At 39.0% G+C, this 20137-nt stretch overlaps 1 long non-coding RNA gene across 1 annotated transcript in view; it reads right to left on the bottom strand.

The window, feature by feature from the left end:
- Window positions 1-303: 303 nt before the first annotated feature.
- Window positions 304-20137, bottom strand: part of LOC148186327 (uncharacterized) — a 94418-nt gene continuing 74584 nt past the window's right edge. Inside the window, exon 4 of the long non-coding RNA XR_015774957.1 lies at window positions 304-869. This is a non-coding gene — a long non-coding RNA (uncharacterized LOC148186327). The remainder of the gene's footprint in view (window positions 870-20137) is intronic.

Below are 20137 nucleotides of genomic sequence, written 5' to 3'. Positions count from 1 at the left end.
CACACATAAGCATGTTCTTCTGGGCACTTGAGGTATCCCAAAGTTAACACTCTCTCATACCTAAATGGCAGAGCAGAACAACTTACACTGATTTCCAAAATGACTTACATGACCGGCCCCAAAACTGAACTGAACAAGCCTACCAGGTACAGGCACAAGGTCCCAAGTGTTAGGGGGCCCCTTGGCATCTACTTGCAAAATGTCACCCAAATTAACATGTACCAACCAAGGAAAGACTCAAAAATACCACAAAGATACTACAAAGAGATTTAAAGGAACTGCAAAGAGACACAAAATATTGACAAACACAGGCGAAACAACCACAAGAAGATGTAAAATGACTACAAAGCGACCAGAAAAGATCCAAACATTACCTTAACTAGACAAAATTACAAAATACACAAAATTACCTAGAGACTCACACACCTACAAAAAGACACAAAACAACCACAAGCAAACACAATATGACCACAAAAAGACACATTACCATAAAGAGATGTGCAACAACTACAAAGAGAGCACAAAACCACCCCAAAGTCTGTGTGTCTTACTCCTGTGTAGGAGAAGTGGTGAGGCCCTTTGCATATCTGTGCCCAGGGGTGCATAGTCTCATGATCCACCAATGATAACCGTACTGGTGGTTGCATGTTTAAACATGTACTGAACATCATGAAGTTGTCACAGTTTTGCTCCAAAAGGGGAAGGGGTTAGGTTTAGGCAAAAAAACCTACCTGGTAAAACCACCCATCCATTTTCATCTGGTTACCAGGTTGCAGGGGCAGCAGGCTGAGCAAAGTATTCCAGACATCCCTCTCCCCAGCAACACTTTCAAGCTACTCTGGGGGAATCCGGAGGCGCTCCGAGGCTACCTGGTTAAATTTAGGAAAAACATTACATAAGTACCTTGTCATTAATGCAACATGACATACTGTCATCACCTGACTTAGGACTACATCACATACAACACATTAAATACATCACTAGCATAGCAGGCTACAAATATTAGCATACTAAGATTTGAAGTCATATTTACTTCAGGATACAAACATCGATCTCCTGGATGAAAGTCCTGTCTTTGTTTGATCAAAGAACTCAGAACATCTGAATCCATTAGACCTCAAATCTTCTGTTTCCTGACAGTGACACAACGCACCCTAAGCAGAAGTATCTGGCAAACAACAATACCATGACCTTGATGTAAATCTAGTTTAATGTTGTATCTAACAATGTGTGGAAACTATTAGCAACTACCATGAGCTACCAGTATTGTAAGTTGCTGTTTGCATTGCAACTTTATTTCCAAGTGAAATACTGAGGCTGAAATTTGCTCCTCTCCCATTTTTAGTTTCCTCTCAACAATTTAAACCTCCTCTGGTTAATATAAAACTTTTTGGTTGACTTTCTTTGGATTGTGTCACTTTTCTTCTCTCTCTCAATATCGCTTTCTGCCCTCTCACATTTTATTCTAGGCTCATTTTCAGTCATGTGCTTTTCATGAATTTATTCAACTGTATATTTTTGCTCTGTGACTGAACCTGAAGCTGCCATCTTGGCCGACTCTCTTCCTGGAGACATCTTAAATTATTAATATTAATTGGTTTAACCTGGATAAGAATAGGTAACCTAAAACAATGAAGGAAAAAAAACTGTCTGCTACCTGCAATCTCTGTTGTCGTCATTCAGGAAACAGTGAAGCTTTCTCCCTCATTATCTCATAGCAAAAGGTTCATCCGAGGTCCACAAGTGGCAGTAATACTTTTAAAAGCTAAAAGGATTTTAATATAAAGCATGTAATTTCTAAGCCACTCCACTCTTCTTATCAGCAGTCTCCACCTTTCCTTTGCGCTTAAAGGAAACGGAAAGCTTCACCAGTTGACCGATGCACCGTTAACTTTGATACGCTTACTTATATAGAAATTAAAAGGGGTGGTGATGTCACAGGGCTTCATTTCATTAATCATTTAATCCAAGGTTACCGTGTCTATATTTAACACTTCGCTTAGTAGACCTGTTGTGGTCAGATTTGTGGTTATAGGGGCTGGAAGTTTAGCTAACGCCCAGGTTTGCTTTGAAAATTGTTTTCTTCCACAGTGGTTGTCTGCTGCTATACAATGCCAAAAAATACATCAGGACTGTAGGAGGTGAAGCTCCAGCTGTTTAGTTCCTGCCCTACATCTACCAGCATCCAGCATGCAGGGCAATATTCCCAGACCTTATAGTGCAGCAATGGTTTTTAAAGCTCTTGTGTCTTATACTGCCTTTTATTGTTGTTTTGGCTCTTTAAACTGGCACATTAAATCCAACATGAAACACTTACTTTTAGAGCAAAGTGGCCTGTTTCAGCTTTAATTTGAGGATGTTTAGTGACAAAAAAACAGTGTGCCTGCTTTACACAACATTTTTGGAAACAGAGAGTAGTGGAACATGTAAACAAACTCATCGTCAGATTGAAAAATTGGTTAAAAACCCTACACAGTCTACAGCCTACAGACACAGCTATAGTGTGGTGATGTTTTGCCAGGCCTGTATTGCCAACTTATTCACTTCTGTCTTTGCTCCAGGGGCTTTTTTTTTTTTTTTTGCTTTCAGTCCGATCTTCTGCAAATGAAATGCATGGTCAATTGGACTGAGGTTGGATGACTGATTTGGCCCCGGTCAAAACATCGCTTTTCGGTTGTTGTGCCTGTGTGTATGTTTAGGGGGTGTGTGTCTTGCTGCTCTGCTTCCTCAAACAAGATGAAAACCTCAAATATTTTCATTTCAAGTCCAGTGTGTGGAGAGACAACACAATGAAAGAACACATCAGTGTCTCAAAGTTTCTTAGTTCATGTGGATTCAGACAGATACAGCAAACCTTTCTTTCTAATTTTGTCTTTTAAATGTGTCCCTTTGTATGACTCTGTGTCCCCTCTCTAAATTCAGAGGTTTTTTGTGGGTCCGTGAACACAGTGCAAGTGGAGTTTTTTATTTCCCCTTCAGCAGCAGTTTGTGATTTAGGGTGGAAAGTTGATCAGTCAATCCATTTAGAGCTGATCACATAAAAATGATGGATGAGAGGAGCAGCTGCTGCACAGATGAGTGAAAGCAAACTTTTAGATCCAGCAGAATGATCGGTTAAGTTCATTTTCAATGTGCCTAGCGTTTTGCTGCTCTGTCTGTGCCAAAGAACCATCTGCACTCCAAGAACGGTTTCAATTAATGTTTTAAAAATATATATACTGTATATATATGTAATCCAATAGCATTCCAACAGTCCAGCTCAAAAATAGAAAATCTATATGCAGCGGCAGATGTTTTGATTGTTATGGGCTGCCACAAATAAGTGTGGGGAAATCCATGTTTGTTCTAACTGAACTAGCCTCCACAATAACACAACATTCGTGCTTCAGCATCTCATCATAAGGCATCCAGTCCACACATCGAGTCCATAGAGTGGAGTGGACCCAACACAAGGTAACATTAACGTTACCATTTAACGTAAATCAATGTGATTGCTCGTTGAGATAAAGGCCTCCAAGCGCTGGGATTTGTGCTGGCTGTATTCAAGTTGTTACAACTGCTAACTGAAGGTTCCTCTCCAGAGCTGGCATCTACTTTCCTCTCGGCAAAGCAGTCCTCAGGCGGTTGGGAGTGAGGCTGCATGCTATTATTATGATCTCTCGCATACAAAACACACACACACAGACATACATACACAGACACGCAGGCAAACACATACACACACACACACACACACACACACACACACACACACACAGGAAAACGGTCTTGTATTTTTTTCCTTAATAGAGCAAAAGTATTTTTTATATGATTACCACACTATTTGATATTAATCAATAGCTGCAGCCTTAATGATCATGTACATAATCATGAAAATATGTGAAATCCAGTCAAGGACATTTTCAAAAATGCCTGATTGATGGTTCAATTAATGAATTGCTAAAATCATATGTTAAATGATGATCAAAGGCAATGGACTTTGGTCTGTCAGTTATTGCACTGCTCTGTCAGACTGCATGCAATTTTAAAAAGGTAGCTTTAGGCTATCTTCACCACATTTGCAACTTTGAAAAATGTTACAAAATACAAAAATATCAGCAATGCTTCTTGTTCCACCAAATGCACAAACAAACATATGAACTGAACACAGCAGCTAAACTTGGATGCTCTCACTGATTAGCACCTTTAATGGGGTAACTAATCATGTAGAGACTGAGAGGAAACCCACAGGCTTTAGGGCCGTTGTGCCACATGGTCGAGAACCGCTGATGAGAGGTGTGTGCATCTCACCCACTGAGACCGATTCATTTTACATCTCAATACACAAACAGCCGCCCGATGCATTTAGATACATTTATAAACAGGCAGCAGATCAATACGGCTCAATCTAGGCCCGTCTGAATGCAATTTGTTGCAGTGACATGTGACATGATTCAATATGATGTGACATACACATTTCCACTAGCATTATGCTTTCAAGAACAGAAATAGCCACACATCTACTCACCTCTGCAATGAAAAAAGGCAAGAAAAATGTTGTTCTGACACCATTTAGAATTGGATTCTTAAGTTTTGTGATTACAAAAGATGCATGGAGAGATATTTTAGGACAGACTGAATGCTTGCCATGTTTAAATAGAGTTACAACCAGCTTACATACAGTTATAATTATCACAAAAAAGCCTCAACTCGCTATAACCTCTATGAGAAATCTAGTGGCAATAATATCTAAAGGGCAGCAGGACAGACTGATAGCCAGAGGGTTCTCCTGTTAAATTGTTATCAGGGGCCTTAATAAGCTTAGCCTTTTGGCCCACTAGATTAGCGAAAGAACAGAAAGCGGAATGACAGATCTGATACTATCAGGCTAGAAATGCACAATAAGCAGAACAGCAGAGGGATCACAGTTTCAGAGTTGATCAGGGATGCTAAGCAAAAAACTAGAAATAGCAGCTGTAAGTTTAAAATTTTTGCATTCTGCATATTTTAATCTTTTCAGGTAGGAGGTTTATATGCAGAAAGCAGACTATAAGTCTGGTGAATGCCGGCCACATGCGATGCTCATGTCTCATACAGATATTGTGATTCTGTCTGGAGGATAATGCAGCCATGGATTTGGACGTTGCTCTAATAGCTGGCAAAATGACAGGATATACCGTAACAATCAGGTCCAGACAGTTTTAAACACATATTGCATTGTTGAGTTGTCCTTGAAGAGGTAGTGCTTTTCAATTATGCTTTTGATGTTTTTGTGATAAGAGTTTTTGGACGGGAGTGTTATTATTTGTTGAAGCAAGTGGCATTTTATGTTGAAGCTCCAGTCAGTGATGGGTGTACAGCGTCCCATTAGCCACCTGTCACATCATGAGTCCACACAGTTCTCATTAGACTGTGGGCAATGGTGTTCAGTCTACATTGAAATTCAAACATCATTGTGGAAAAAAAAATGACTTTAAGGGCATATTACCTTTTACTAGATGGTTGCAGGTAGAGAGAGGCAGGACAGATTGGAGCAGACATTGTAGGACCATTTAGCTACTGTTTTGGGCCACCTGGAAGACTCTTTAATATTAATAAACGCTGCTTATATGAGGCTGCTAGAAAACACACAATCATAGATACCAGGAAACATAGAATTCCCAAGGTCAAAGAAATCAAGGCAGGGCTACAGAGATGACGCGTAGAGCAACCATGCAAATAAACCCAGCAGATGTGGGTCCTCCGAGTCTGATCAATGGCTGTGGTTGTTTGCTCTTCCCACCAGCCAATAACACTGCGGCAAGGAGCATTCATCACTTGCTGCAATGTGCGATTAATGAAGTCTGAAAAATGGCTACCACTCATTAGCATCCAGTGACCCCTGCAGATTGCAATGATTGGTAATGCTTCTCAATTGTCACCCTTGGTGAAAACGAGTGTCTTAACAAATCGAGTGACATGATCTGCAAATCCAGTACCAGTTCACACCCTGTAAACTCTGCAAAAAAGAGTGTGTAAGGGTGATGTACAGTATATTAAAGTCTCTAGTGATACAGATGCACTTATAAAGCCAATAATTGGCTTCTAATTAATGCTCTTAATATTCTATGTGGTACAGGTAGCATTTGTTGCCTTTAAAAGATAACTTCAAACAAAAAATAATTAGCTAAATATTGCTACATATGGCCACACAAATAATACATAGTTACATCTAGGGATGTGCTATATGGCCTATAAATAATATAATATATTTTTGGCTATATTGCGACACACAACAAATTTCTCGATATTTTGAAATCCCCTTAAATCTACTGTGAATTGCTAAAATACTAAACTACTAAATAAACTACAGTTACAATAAAGTTAAATAAAGTAGCTAATAAAGTAATAACGTGTATGTATATATATTATGTCTTACATTTTTCTAATGACTGATTGTGTAATTCTTTGTATATATTCTTTATTCTTTGTTTTCTCTTTGTACTTTTTCTTAGCAACGTGGGCATAGAGAGAAATATATTTTCAGTTCCTGTATGTCTAACACACATGGCAGAATTGACAAAAGCTGGGTTTTACTTTTGACTTTGTTGCAATAAAGTTAAAAAAAAGTACTGTTGTAAAAAAAAGTCAAATACAGTACTAGTGTTAAAGTTAATCAAGTACTATTAAAATTAAGTTTAATAAATTTTTTTAGAATAAAGGATAAAATACTGTTAAAATCAAGTGTTACCACCGGTGCTTTTATGGTGAAGCACCCATCTTATCGCAGTCAAAAAGTGATGTTTCTGCTGTGATTTTGAAGCTTCTGGTTAACAGTTAGATGTCAGGGGTTAACAGAAAGTTAAACTCTTTTGCAGGGCTATTAAACGTAAAGGTTCACTGTGAGTTGGAAACAAACGAAGAACTCTCAATTTCATATATTAATATTAGTTTTAAGTGGCACTGGTGCTTCATAGTTGTAAAATGTGACTAAATGGTCACAGTCTGGAGCCCTGCAGATACAAAAACCCATGCCTCACCTGCTCACACACTATCAACAACAATGAGAGAGTTGTCTGAATGGACATGCGTGTGTCCCATCATGTTTGTGAATCTTATAACTTGTTTTTGTGTTTGTGAGAGGGAAAAAAAAAACATAGGCGAGTGCAAGGGAACCAAACTGCCAAAGTGGGTCTAAAGCCAGTGGCTTTAAAATATGACATGACAACTTATTATCAATGTTCATAAAGTTGTAATTTTATACATCCCACGTGGAGGAAGAAGCGACACTGCGTAAAATGGATACATCGCCCACCCCGAACTACATCCTACAAATAAAATAAATAAAATAAAATAAAAGACAATATCACTAGATTATGTGTGCATAGTCATTTATAATACCATGCAGAAATGGCCAGTAACAAAAAATCTTAAAAGGAGAGGTAATTACAGAATGCAAACACATAAATGGCTATTATTACAAAATGCACAATGCATGAAGATTGCTTTAAACCTTGAGGTTTAAAACTCCAAGGTGCTTTAATATCTTGCAGAGAAAAACAAATTGTTCTCAGATTATATCAAAATGGATTCCAGTGTAGACACAGAAACGAATTAATTGCTCTCTAATTCCTCAGCATGGCCCTCTCAGAGATAGACTTTGACAACCCTGACCTACACTGTTTGACAGACAAGGTGGAAAAACAAACTTTCAAATTACTTTGAGCCACTTCAAACATGTTAAGTTCCCTTTTAAATGTCACCCAACTTTCTGTTCAAAGCTTGTTTCGTAAAAGTCGGACGTCAAAACTCCAGAAACTTGTCTCATGGTGATTTGGCACATCACCTCCAACATTTCCATTATAATTCCATATTGATCTAGATGAGAGCAAAGCCACTACACCGACGGATCAAGCACACACACCACTTAAGCGGTTAACCTGTTGTATCAATGAGACGTTCTTCCAATTGGCCTACTGCCAAGCTGAGAGAGCTCCTCTGCAATCAGGCATGAGTAGTGAAATTGTCTGCGACTGAATGGAGCAGCTGAAAAAAAGATAATTCGGCAAAATTCCAGGTAATTACGACATAAAAATGCCTTACAGTTGAGTGTTTTTTTAAAACAATAAATGACACCCAAACAAAACCCTTTCCACTTAATAATAACTTGCTCAGCTATAATTTTCCATAATGTCTCTTTCTCTTACATCAATGTATTTTTCAGTCCCCTAACCTCCACTTCTATTTTCTATTTCCATTTATCATCTATTTGTCATACCATCTGTTTATAGACTTCACAGTTTAACCCCCCTGCTTCTCCCTCCTCTCACATAAAATATAACACATAGCTGATGGATTAGCTAACCCCGGCACTCTTCTTTCTGCCCATATAGTACATGGCAGAAAGGGATTCTGATATCATCAACGTCGAAGTGAATCGTGGTGTGAAATGAGCTTGGTATTTATTAGTGTCACTGTGAATGACATGATTGCACCCCAGAGACTCAGTGTGATGACGGACTAATCCACAAATCTGCATCCTCATGTAGATGATTCATGCCTATCCTAAGCTTTCACACACGAACGTTTGGTGCAGCATTGAGCGTTATGTGTGAAGCTTGTGTAGGTGAGTGGATGGATGCCTGGGTGGAAGACTGCATGGCCTGGTAGACAAAAGTGAAGAAATGATGCGGTACAAACACAACTCAGAAGTCCTTTCACCTAACAATACCATCTGGTCCATTCATGCCAGCCTTTGTAAATGAAAGCTTCGACACATAGATGGAAAAGAGAGATCTCACTCGATTTTGTTGTTAAATTATGTAAAATCCCATCTTCAACACATGTTTGAAGTGACTTGAAAGAACTGAAAATTGCATCTGAACATTACTAATGTGATTCCTTCATAATTCAAACTACAAAAGCATTTATCTTTGTTGATGTTCAATGACATCTTTTGAAACTAATAAGTGAATATATCAGATGCACCATAAAAGTGTCCCAGTGAAGCGAGGCCCCAATATTTCAGTCTGAATGTTTGAACAGTGATCTGATTTACATGCATGCTTTGTTCTTTCATATAAATGCATGAGGTAGTTCTAGATGCAGTCGATGGTGTTTATTCATCATCTTTAGATTCAAACTTATAGCTCACATATTCCGTAGGTCTATATATAGTGGTAATATTACATATGATGCATAGCTAGGTGAACCATGTATATGTTCAAAATATGTATATTTTCATCACTTAAGTGAAACCTTACCGACTGGAAGGAAAACCACATATTTATGAATAAAGAAAATGTTCGCATTGTACATTTCTGCAAACTACAAATATGTTGCATTTGCAGATTTTTAGCCTTTTATATCAACATTACAAAGTAGCGTAGTTCTTATTGCAAGTATACAGTAGAACCTGACTGTCGCCAGGAGGTGGAGGGGATGGTGAATCGGTGAGACCATTGCCAAGTGGCAGACCCCTGCAGATCACTGTTCAAGACCCAAAAACGGCACAACTAGTTGTTTTTTAGTGAGACGTAGGCAGCCATGGGAGCAGGTAAGGGGTGCAGGAAGGTGGATGCTGAGGGTGCTGCAGCATCCCCTATTGACAAAGGGTTAAACAACACAGTCTGTAAATAGTTGCTATTTTTACCACAACTAATGGGCTATCTGACTTATTTTTTATGAATTTGTGAACTCATTTATGAGTTCATTTTTTCATTTGAACAGCCTATCAATAAATACATTTTAGAAAATGTTTAAAATGTGGAGAGTAATTAATTAATCCAATCTGACATGACAACGTCAACGACAGCTAAACTTGGTAAGGGATTTGCAGAAGGTCATCATAGATGTAGATGAGGCCTCCAAGAAAGCTACTCAGACTTGCATTATTTTTTTTTTCCAGTGGTTACTTGAGTATCGCAGTGAAAAAAAATCCCTGCAGCCCAAAAGGCATTTTCCCCATAGGTCATTACTGTAAAAGAGACATCTGGAGAACTATTGACAGGACACCTCAAACTGTAAAAGGTCAATTATGACTCTTTCTAGTAGGAAGTTCTGAGCCAGGGTGGCTGTATATTCTTAAAATGTTCCTCAACCTGAGAAGAGCAATTTAAAAATCTGCAATGTCATCACAATGTAAAGTTTATGAGCCAAGCGGTAACACTACTGCACATATTAAATGGGCCGCATACAGCAGAGGTAGCCTTAACCCCAAAGCCAGAAACTTTTTTTTGGCATTTGCACCCATCGAGCAGTTCCACTGGAATGAACAGGTGCCATCTTGGCATCTGGTATCTAGTTATTATTACACATCTATGATGAATAAAGAGAATAGATCATGGCGTGGACAGGCTAAGAAAGACTAGAAAATTGCCAGGACGGTTTTTGAGCTGCATTTCAGATCCCTCTAATACCTTTGACTGGAGGAACTTTCACTGCTGGGTATAGCTATTGTGGAGACTTATTGAGTAGACAACTGATGTAAGTAATGATTTGCCCACCACTGAGCAAATATACATTTGCATGCTCATGTCAAGGCATTTCCAGGCATGATTGGGGCACTAAAACAGAGTGCTTTAAGCTAAAACTTGTTAATTTATGAACCATAACCAAGTGGTTTTGTGTCCAAACCTAAACACAAGTTAACCACAGTGTCTGCTGCATAATAACGCATGAATGTCACATATCCATGGTTTGTAGAAACGTCGATGCAAACAGTTATTCTGGTGGTTGGGGGTTGTATTCATTTTTTTTTTTGAAAAGGTTTCAAACTGAGCTGTAGAATTTATTGAACTATAAGAGGAAGGGTAGAACAAAATAAAATCATAAAAAATCACATCTTAAATTTCATGGACAGTGACAAAACACATGTTCGATTTAAAAGCAAATCTGTTTGCTTTTTCTATCCACAATAGCATACCTGTCTTTACTCTAAATGGGGGTCTGTGAGCCAGCCCCAGCATGAACTGAGTAAACAGCAGGAAAAGAAAATCATAGAAAACAGATTTACACTTCTGGACAATTTAGAGCTTCTTGTTGACCTGAGCTGCATGTGCTTTGATGGTGGGAGGAAACCACAGCAGCCGGAGGAAAACCCACACAAACAGGAGGCGAACCTGCCTCCAAACAAGAAGGAGCACGGCCACGACTCAAACCCACAAACATCTTGCTGCGAGGCTACAGTGCTAACTGCTGAGCCAGCACACCACCCTCGTTAGAACACTTATAGCCTAAGTGTGTCCCCAGTGTGCATAAAGGTAGGTGGTAGCACACTGCACGGCAGAGGCACAGCAATTTATAAAATAGGGATAAATTGTTTGGCATTGATCATCATTTAAATGAAGCTGAATGCCTCACTGTGTTTGCGGCCTGTGTGAGTGAGAGAAGTAGAGTACAAGACAAAAAGGGCAAGTGTAGCCGAGTGTTAAACGTCAAGCTGTGTGTTTGGTGGCTATAATTCTGTAATTACTATCAGAAGCCCCACGACTCTCTGCTGGCTTCCTCTCAGTTCACTAACACGCTGTAACCAGCAGGTCTGGGATGTCTCTACTTATTGCCAAGCATTCACTCAGCCAGCTAGACAAGAGGTTTGACTGGTTGTTACCACTAAATGGAAACAACTTCCACCTATCTGTTACTTTGCTGCGTGTCGCCCTTAAAAACGGGTGACGTTGCCAGATATTTAAAGGATGGTTCAACATTTTGGGGAAGTATGCTTGTTTCCTTTTTTTCCCAGATACTTGCACTAATACATCTGCAATCAGATACCTGCACTAATGTATCCACAATCTCCTGTTCTTAGGCTGATGGTAGCCAGTTGGAAAATTTTAACATATTGCCATCCTGAGGGTTTTTCCTGCAAAGAGAGTCAAGAGATAGCAGCCTCTGACAAAATTTGGCCCACCTCCAGCTCTCTACAAAACTCTGATGGCTGTCTTAATGGAAAACACTTTCAAATAACAAGCGTTGGTGGATTTCTGTCATTTGTAAGTGCAATTATGACACTATGCCGATGTGGTGGCACAGTATTGTAATCAGCACAGTGCAGGTACTGCCAAAACTGCCAAAGAAGAAGAAAAGAGCCGTCTGTTTTTTGCTCGACCACAGCAAAGCGGGTACTAGCCCTATAATTGTGACAGAAAGATGATCAGGTCATTAATAGTCTCCATTTCACTGCCATTCAATGTTTTAACATAGTTTTATATCGCCGGCAGGCACTTACAAACGCCACTGCAGATGGCAGTCAGCATTTGTGAACGCAGCTCTATGCAGTTCAGTAGATATTTAGAGATTTAGAGTTCCAGAGTCATTACTAATGAGCAAAACTTTAAAACTTAAAATACATACAACACCTCTTTCCAACTGCAGAAAAGTAGACAAAGAGCTACAACCTAATTTTCACAATTAGCTGTCCTCTGAGCTAGATAAGTAATGTTGCTCCATATGGCAACTAGCTGAAAGACTAGGACGCACAGACTGTGTACAAAGTGCAATATTAAAAGACAGCCTGCTATGAAGACTTAACCATAGTGTCATGTCCCCAAAATCACTTTACACTCACACATCTTCCACAAACAGCCCCGAAAATTGTTGGGAAAAAGGAATATCATTATCCTCAGCCTCTATATGAGGAATCTGTGCTTAGTGAGGCACAGAAGATACTGAACAGCCCAACACACATCCTGAACCCTGAATTTCAGCTATTGCCTTCAGGCCGGCCGTTAAGAATGCCGAATTGTAGATTAAACCAGTATAAAAACTCATTAATTTCATCCTCCATTAGGATACTAAACAGCAATAAGTCACTTTGACTCAGGGACCAGTATACTGCAAACTGACTATTTCCCACAGTTTGAAATTGACTAATTTTATGTGGTTGTGTTATGGTTTTATTCATTTTAACAAGCCTGATTTTATCTGGTTTTATTAAATGGAACTATTGTTTTTTATTGCGTTCATTATTTATTGAATTAATGAATTCAGGCAGGTCAACACAAGTGTTTGTGAGTAAGACTATATGTGTGTGTCTGTGTTGTATGATGCAGTGGCTTTGAGTACAAAACACATTTCACTGTGGGACAATAAAGTATACCTTACCTTGACTTACATCAATGATCAACTTTAGATTATACTACAACACTTAACTGCTTTTTGTGATTTTGAACATTTACTATTGGCGACAATATTCAATAACTTCTTTCAAATACAGTGTCATGGCACCAAAATTATTCATACACATAATTATCATAACTTCTAAAATATGATGACCACTTCCGCCTCATTTTGAGCAACAAAAAACTTGAACACTCCTATAAACCTCAGTCAACCCAGAGTAGTATTAATCTTCTCATCTAGATCTCGGGAAAAAAGTAGAGGTGCGTTTCCCAAAATATACTTAAATGAAGAAGCAACAGATATATCACATTTAAAAGACAATCAATGAACCACACTTGCTGGGTACTAGTTTCATGAAATGACAGCTAAATTCAAAATGAGGAAATCCAATCACTGTGAAACCTCATCTTAGGATCTAAAGGCACAGCCTCTCATTATCTGTGTTACATACCAACATGATGAATCTGGCTTCATCAGGAATCCCCTTCTCTCCACAACCACCACTACCTGCTCATTCCCCCACAAAGCATCCAGGCTGACCTGCTTCCTCTCACACTGTTTAGATGGTTGCAGCTCCTCATTAATTTCTTGCATCTTTTGACCCTTAATTTATTTTGATATGGTTGGAGAGGAAATAAACACATAACTCACTGGTTGTGGAAGTCAGAAAGTAGCTATGTTGTTGTGCTAATTGTAACTCTAGATTTATGGCCGACGGAGAAAAATAACCAATCGGATAAAAGAGTGGAAACAGGTAATAGTTGCTATGGCAGCAACATTGCCTCGCACAAAAGAGCTATTATGCTTTGGCTTCTCTTATTCTCTCAGCAGATCTATATTACTTCCAAATTGGTTATTAATGCGCCTGTTTTATCATGGCAGGGTGAACTGCAATACCAGGCTTACAATTATATTCAGCCCAGTATAAATGGCTCTGTGTGCCTTTTGATTGGGGGAGCCATTAGGAATTAGACACACTGCAAAGCAAAGCTTACCACAGCCATTTACTGGATAAGGATTCTTGCCAATTTTGGCCAGGCAATGAGTAACTTCTGAGTTGATGAGGTGTTGACTTTTTCTTTTTCTTGCTCCAAACCATAGTATCATTTTATCTCTGCTTTCTGTTTGTTTAAATCCCAGCAAAAACTTGATTGTTTTCAGTAAGAATAAAAAAAAGTGTTTGTGCGTTGGTTGCGTGTGGCAGTCAGGAGGGAAGTCAGCCAACATCTGAAACTTGAAATAAAAGAGTGTTCATGTTTGGCTGGATGAAAAACAAATTGAAGCGTTAACACTACAGGTGGATATTTATTTTTGCTGCGGGAACTGTTAAGGTGATATTTCCTCCAGTGGAACTTAAATACCACTTATTTCAGGCATGTTGTTAAAACGGAAAACACAATATGAGTAAGTCCTAAGGTGATTTGGACACATCTGTGTTCATGCCGTGCTAATGTGTGTAAGCATTAGTGTCACCCCAGAAAGGTAAATATTTACCAAGGTATCAGTTTTGACCATTTTTAATTTCAGACATAGCCAGCTGCCTCTCCCCAGTGTCCTTCCACCTGTCCTTCCATCATCTCTACCTCTGTCTTTCCTTGGTGAATCACAAACTCCTGTTTACCCACCATCATGCTCACAGTCACAGTATTTTGACATCCGTCATTGCAGCTTTGTCAGACGCAACATAGAAGTAACTTTCTTAGTAAGTATCCTCACATGCAATCCTCTTCAACACATACATGCTGCTTGACCCACATACAGTATACTGCGTTTTAAAGGTGTAGAGATAAGATCCGGATTTGGGCTAAATGATGAATCATATTCAACTTAAATTTTAAAAGAGCAAAAGCAGAGATTAAAGAAAAAAAACAACCCTGTAAGAAACAACCCGTTAAGTGTGGGTTAAGTGTGCTTCACATGCACACACTTTGCCCTACACTCCACATAACATATGTGAAAGAAAAATTGTAAAATCCCACACGCAAGCTTTGATGCTTGCAGTGCTACTGTGTGAAAATGGACATGGCCGGGTTTAAGTGCAGTCCACGTTTACATTTTACATTGTTTGCTGCAGCAAGTGTGGTCAAGTAAGAGAGTTACGGAGGATGTGCTGAGAGCACAGTTATAGTACGTAAGTAGTAAATTAAGCTTTGTTTATATAGCACTTTTTAAAACATGCAGTTACAAAGCACTTCACAAACACATGTACACACGCTTAAAATAACTGAGTGAATGAATTAGTTGATCAGGTTTGAATAATTTACAATATGGAACACAGTACAATGAGTGACAGACAAGACCAAAACAAACAAATAAAATCCAAACACAGGCAGTTTTTCTGTAGGAAGGCCTGCTATAAAGGTGGGTTTTTAGTAGTCAATCAAAACAGTCCAAGGACTCAGCAAATCTGATGAACTGGGGAATAATGTTCTACAGGGTAGTGGATAAAACAGCAAATGCACAACAACCTTTTTACAAAATGCTCTCTTAGTGTTAGTTGCTAACAGCTAATGTCAACTAGCTTGCCTCCTGTTGATTAAACACAGATTTATTGTCCACAATATAGTATTATCAATTAGGAAAAAAATAGAATGGTCCCTTGACAATTCAATAATGAGTGTCCTGCATCCTTTCATCAGGGAGGATCTTTTTTTCTCCAAACATGTTGTGTTTTGTCCCTGGGACAAAACATATATATATATATATATACACCAACTAGCCTAAAACTATGACCATTTTAACCTTCAGCATAAAATTCAGTGGTTCTTGCTAGTGTGATATTGCACTTAGCCATATTGCGATCTGTATAATATTTGATTTATTGTGGAGGTCTCAATGGTTAACAACATGTGTGCAATAAAGCGAGTGGTAGAGCTAAGTAGGTGTGCACTTGAGTTGGTGTGATTTGTAACAATATTGTAACAGACACCAGTATGATTCATATTTTACTTTTTGTATATTAATGTTCACACCAGGCCTGCTATTCTAGAGCGCTTTATTGTTTTTCTGGATTTTATTCAAGTTAAGTCATGTTGGTTATACAGTTTGAAGTTCAAATATCTTACTGTGATTTAAAGTTTTTACAATTCAGTGGTAAAATAATGATATATTATTCATTTAAATCCACGTATCAATTGATCTCATTTCACTGAAACATATAAGCCAGACCTGAATGAAATAGCAGTTGAATGCAGTCAAGGTTGAGTTGGTTATACTGTGGAATGTTAAATTGCTTGTGTATAGTGAACAATACCGAAGATAAGCAACCTTGAAAAAAGCTGCATACTGACAATATTAGTCTAAAAGATTGCAATTAGATTATTTTGCCATATCCTTTAGCTCTTATCCAGATACTTGCTTGATACTTAAGTATTTGCACATTCAGTAGATTAATCCTAAACTCTCTGAAATGTCTGAAGCCTACATACAGCTGCTACAGCTACAACTCATGCAAAATGCCAATTCGGGCTAGATTTGATGACGCACTTTTTAAAAATCTGTTGCCTTCTTCAATTTCAATCAACATTGGGCATGATTAAACATGATTAAGCCTAGCAACTGGCTTACCACTTGAGCCACTTGATGTGTAATCGACACTGGCATTCATGATGATACATGAAGAAAAAAAAAAGCGTGTATCCCAGTTCTGCACACACCTCCTCCTCCTGTAACAAATTCCCCTTCCCTCATTAGAGCTTTACTTCCTGGTAGGAGATGAGAGCTTGTGTGGGAGGAGAAAAACAGAGCCATAGCAAAGATAAACAGAATGCAGACTGAATGCCTGCATGTTCTGTGGTGGATGGCAGCAAAGACAGTACAAGCAGCATCCTAGTCGTGCAACCTCTCAATACAGGTTGAATAAAGTCAACTCAAATAAGCTTGTGTAATCTGTACTCAAGGTTCACTAACCCCTAGAGACCATTAATGGCTCCAGAACCCTTAAACCTACAATCTTTGGTTAGTTTAGAGACCTCTCAGTGGCACTGCTTCACCTCTCTTTCTTCCAGCCTGAAAAATATGGTGTTTCTCTGAGTCAAAATGTTCAAGAGGCAGAAATAATCTCATTTGTTGAAGTAAATCACAACGGATGAAGCCAAAGAACTATTGTTCTGGCTGAGTTCTGTTGGGCATACAGCAGCCTTGGATGGGGATCATAAGGCTTTAATGCCATTATCTCTCTACAAAAGGTAATGACATCCAAATGATTATTTTGCCGCCACATTGCACACACACAAGATGCGACCATTGGATCCTCATGAAATCATTCTAATCCTAATACAACAATAGTACAGACAGCAAGGAATTCTGTGAGAAAATGACTCTATATGTCACGGCGTAGCAATTTGCTTAAGTATATTCTGCTTCTGCAACCATGAACAGGAGCAAATTCCCCGGTGAAGTCTTTATACCTGCTTAGGTAACAGATGGGCTTATTCCTGCCAATGACAAATATCTTTGAGGTCACTCATTGGTATTCCTTGTATTGCTTTCAGCCATGGTATCAAGCTTTATTATTTTTTTCCACCAGACCCTGTATCATCTGATTCACCTTTCAGCAAGCCCGCAGCAGTGTCTGTTCTTTCTTTTTAACAGCCCATTTTGCAGCATGTGTGCCTTACATGAAGTTTATCCAAGAGAAAAATACTGCTGTTAAGCATGTATCTTTAAACATCATATATTCTCACTTTTAATTCCATATCCCCTAGCCAGCACCCACTTCCCCCTAGCACTGCAAACGCTGCTCAGTAGGGCGTGGATGTGCTAAAGCATATGAATTTGAATTGGTGTAGTGTTCCACATCTATTAGAGCAGGTTGATATCTGGATAACAACCATGGTGTTTTAACGGAGCTGTACGCCACTTTCAGAATATGTCTGTGATTCAGATTCTGGGGTGGGACTGTCTGCACACGGTTCTCAACATGGAGGAGGCTGAGCCAGCAGCTAGCAGCTAACAGTAGCACCAACATGGCAAGAGTGCTGACAAAGCAAATATGTGACCCGCCACCAGAAAACCAGCAACAAGTCGGCCCGGCACAAGTCGTGTTTTTTTTTAATTAGGGATTTTCGTTTTTTTGCAGAATATGCAAGTTGAAATCACGAAGAAGCCATTCCATGCTTCAAACAACAGTATCGGGGGCCTTAAAACCAACCAACGCTGGCTCCTAGTTGGGGGTGTGGTGATACCACAGTAAATTGGCATACTGGCTTTCTTTGGCTATTCATGTGCTTTTGTTCCTTATTTCGGCCAATCAGCTGCACGTTAACCACATGGCTACTCGAGCAGCCACTCCTGCATTTAAAGTAGGCTAGTAACTGTTACTGCTACATCTGTAAGCTGTGTGTGTTTTCATCATTGAATGAAGATGGAGCAGGAAAAATGCATTACAGAAGAACTAAATCGGGGCTGTTACAGCGCAAATCTTTGGTAGTACTTCTTCAAAAAGCCAGAAGCTTCTGGTCATGCCGACGCCGATCTCACTTCTGATTCTGAACCCGAACAAGAAGATGAAACTGAAGAGATCGACAAGAGCAAAATGCTACGGAAGAAGAAAGGAGAATTCTCTCCTCGGGACACAATCGTGTAGCCGCAAACTTTCTTCAGAGCCTATGTACAACACACAGATGGATGCTTTAGCAGACGAAAGAAAGTGGCAGGACATGAAAATAATTGGACAACTTGAGGCGAACAGGTGTACAGTAGTTACTTTTGAGATGACTACATCCGCCAAGAAGCCTGCAATGAAAAGAAAGCATCCCCGAACTTGTTATCTGATCGGAGGCGATGAAGTCTGCAGGAATACTTCAGTTTCTTATGGGGTGAGTTTTCATTAATCTCCAAGTTATCTCAGTCACATTAGTGTTCATTCCAAGTCACGTACAGGGATTACAAACTGTTTTTCATGCTAGAAGCTATCTTTTAATAATCCACTGTGAGTTTCATCAGTGTACAAGTTATCTAGCTAGCTAGCTCAGTATTGTCGTTTCAAAAAATGCAATGATACGCACATCAAAACTGTGAGCCTCTGCTATTAATTTGAATAACACACCAACATGATAATGTGCTTGAATAATGTGTGAATAACACACCCATGGGTACATGAATAAAGTACTGACGGTCCTGTGGGCTAACAGATGTCACTAATAGCTAGACCGGTATGGGGGTTGGATTTATGTAAATATGATGCAAATGAGCATCCACAGTTACCTGGCTCCCCAGGTAGGTGAGAATCTTTCAGAAACTTTGAGGCTGGATTTCTCACTAAACTAGTTTGAGGAGTGCCTACATTCAAATGGCCACATCTTCTTCCAATATTTTCAGATTTCCATGTGGTAGACATCGTTGGAATGTGTAGAAACTACACTTTAAGAAAATGTAAATAACTCAAAATGCCCCTCTGGCGACTTGTTCCTAGTTTTTCCATGACTGGACACATATTGTTAAGATGAAATTGGTGGGTGGGCATTACGCTAACCAGCAACATAAGCCATGTGTTGTCAGCAGTTGGCCCTGTCACTTCGTATGTGCGTACAGAGTATAACAAACAGTCCCTGGCATGAAGCTCACATTCTCGCAGCAGTCTCATTATAAACAGAGCGAGAGCAGGGCAAAGTGAGGCCAATAAATAAGATACATACAACTTTACAATAAATAAAATTGTACACATTTTAAATAGTACAAAGTTGGAGAAGTTATGTTCAGCAACATCTCCACAGCCATAGCATCACACTTTCACTGTTGACTGCTGACGTAAGTGAAATATTTTAAAAAGAGGGATTAATGCAGTAGAGGAAGAACATTTATCAGCCAACAGCTGATAAAATTACATTTACAGGTATTATCAGATTGTGATGATATTTTACTACTCTGTTCAATAAAAATAAAGACCAGAAAGTCTATGCAACCCTTTTCCACTTGCCTAAATCTTAACATAGCAAAAAGTGTTTTGCTGACATATTAATTCAGTCTCTTTAATTATACCAGGCTGAATGGCATCACACAAAAACTCAATACTGTCATTTACTGTCATTGCAGGTGTTTTGTATCCACATAAAATCCT

This window comes from Plectropomus leopardus, chromosome 19 (genome assembly GCF_026936395.1).
Source record: "Plectropomus leopardus strain MGB_pleo_1.0 chromosome 19, ASM2693639v1, whole genome shotgun sequence".
Taxonomy (NCBI): domain Eukaryota; kingdom Metazoa; phylum Chordata; class Actinopteri; order Perciformes; family Serranidae; genus Plectropomus; species Plectropomus leopardus.
The sequence above is the reverse complement of the archived record's forward strand: the minus strand, read 5'-3'. Positions and strand labels throughout refer to the sequence as shown.